Source organism: Rattus norvegicus, chromosome Y (genome assembly GCF_036323735.1).
Source record: "Rattus norvegicus strain BN/NHsdMcwi chromosome Y, GRCr8, whole genome shotgun sequence".
NCBI classification, from domain to species: Eukaryota; Metazoa; Chordata; class Mammalia; order Rodentia; family Muridae; genus Rattus; species Rattus norvegicus.
Genome location: NC_086040.1, coordinates 23,911,772 through 23,914,598, shown reverse-complemented (window position 1 = coordinate 23,914,598; position 2,827 = coordinate 23,911,772).

The window sequence follows — 2,827 nt, the reverse complement described above, 5'->3', positions numbered from 1 at the left end:
GAAGAAGGAGAAGAAGAAGAAGAAGAAGAAGAAGAAGAAGAAGAAGAAGAAGAAGAAGAAGAAGAAGAAGAAGAAGAAGAAGAAGAAGAAGAAGAAGAAGAAGAAGAAGAAGTAGTAGTAGAAGAAGAAGGAGAAGGAGAAGAAGAAGAAGAAGGAGTTGAAACAGAAAGAAAACTAAACTTTAATTCTTTCCCATTCCCTCTCTTCCTCAGCTGTTGTGTAGGCAGTCATGTTAGTGAGACATTATGAGTGTAATGTCTGGTGTTACTTTGAGAACCCATCTCATAGTACTCTTTAGTCTTTTACAATCTTCTCGCAACCTCTTCTGTAATGTTTCTCAGCCTTGAATCAAGTGACATTTTGTAGATAGAGCCATTGAGAATGGACTTGAAATTGCTAACCGGCAGTTTGAATGGCTGGGGTTTTTCCTGTGATCTTTCCTGCAGAGACTGTAATTAATTCTGTATATAAGGACCCATGGCTTTGATTGTTGTTAGGTAAGATACTTGCTTAAGTAAGTAAGGGGCTTTTCATTCTCCCCCATAACCACAGCTTCAATAGCCTTCTACACATGGGTAAATTACAAGTACCGTCCATGTTCATTGAACAGGACTTAAGCAAAATTAGAGAGTTGTTTGCTATTACCAAGCTATTTATGCCACTGCCCTGCCATCGTGGATATTCTGCCATGTTGATCATTGTGTTCTCCAGGCATGTTGTGAACAATCACTTAAAACTGACAAGATTGATGATTGTAATTATAGGTTATACTAGAAATTCGACCAGTGCCTGGCACATCTTCCTGTAATAGAATATTGACTTTCTGATAGGCAGGAGGATGTAAAAGTTAAATTTAGTCTTAACTAATAAAAGGAAATTAAAATTTTCCTGCTATAGCACATTTAATTAATTGAAGCAAAATAAAATCTATTTACTTGATCTTGGGGAAATATCATTTAACAATATAATCCTAAATCCTTTTAAGTGATTAAAAATCACAGATAATTATTAGCTGTCATACTGTGTAAAATTGGCATCAGGATTGTGACTTTGAAATATTCTGTTTTATGCAAATGCATAGTAATAATGAACAAAATTATGTACCAAGCTTCATGCTTTAGGTAACTAATTGCATGTACTCAATTGTATCTAAGATAATTTCACATTATCTAGGTATCAAATGCATAATTATGATTAAAATAATTAAATATTAAAATAAGCATACTAGAGTACCAAGTGGACATGGAAAATAAAATATATTAGAATAATCAAAAATGTTTATTAAAAGCCAAATGATGAAAACATTGTATATATAAAAGCAGCCTGGAGCTATATGTCACCTTAAAGTGTTAGAGTGTGTTCCAGTGAGGTGGTTTAGCAGATAAAATTTCATGGCATGAGAAGCCAAGAACCTAAATTAGATACCTACTCATATATGTTTGGAAGACTTCTATATTCACTACATGACCAGAACACATAAAAGCCTACACAGAATATTAATAATGAGACTAATGGGAACAATAATACTAAGAAAAAAAACTCTAGGAATATTTTAAACATTAATGTATTGGCCTTCAAATAGAAAATTCAACACATTTTCTTAGTACATTAACTATTCAAAGAAAAACTAAAAGGCTCTTACTTCATTCTACATGAAAGCAAAAACACATCAGATGGACTGTGTAAAGAAAGAGAGAACTGCAAGGTGTAAAATTAATATAGTCATTGCAGAGGAAAGAAACAGACACTAACCCAAGGTTCTGTAAGTAAACATTTGAAGGATTTAGTGCATAATATTAACATATTTAATCCAACACATCTTAAGATGATAAAGAAAAGAAAGCTGGAAAAAATAATGCCTGTATGTAGTCATAGCACTTAAAACGTGGCAAGATGTCTCAAGTTCAATGATACCCTGAAATACATCAGAAAATTATAAATAGGTTGATTTTATTATGGAGTGAGTACTGTAGTATTAGCTTAGTGGTTAAGAGTTCTTACTGTTCTTAATAGCAAACATGTTCGGTTTCCAACACGATGAAGCCACTTGTGACCATCTACAAAAGCAGCTTCTGGTCTCCCCATGTACCTGTGTTCATATGCACAAATCTATACAAGACATTCACACATAACAGATCATTAAAATAAAAAGATTCATAAATCTATTTTCTGCACAAATTATAAAGAGTAAGCCTTCTACACATGCAAACAGAATTGATGCAATGTAATAAGAAAAAAAAAATTCGCAAATAGTATGAAGAGGAAGTTAAGGATTAAAGCTTACACAGTTCAGTAAGCATAAAACGCTATACTTCATGATTGAATTGCAATGTAGATGTTAAAAAGAATCTAGCATTTGAATTTATAAGTGAATCTATTTATAAATTATTTTATTTATTTACATTCTTTCCATTGTACACTCTCCCGGTCTCCTCCCAGAGTTCCTTATCCCATTCCACCTCTTCCTTCCCTGACTCCAAGAGGATTTTCCCCAAATCCTGCCAGACACCAGAATCCCTGTAGCCTCAAGTCTCTCAAGGATTAGGCCAGACCAATCAGTCCTCTGCTATACATGTGTCAGGGCATCAGACCAACTTCTGTATGCTGCCTGGTTGGTGGCTCATTGTCTGGTAGATCTCAGAGGTCCGGATTATTTGAGACTGGTGGTCTTCCTATAGAGGTTGCCCTCTGCTTCAACTTCGTCAATCCTTCCCCTATTCAAAATATGACATAAGTCAGAGACTGATACCATTTTAAAATATATGTCTCATTTAATTTTGAATGGTATATTATGGGTTCTTTCACATAAAATTGATTACTATATGTA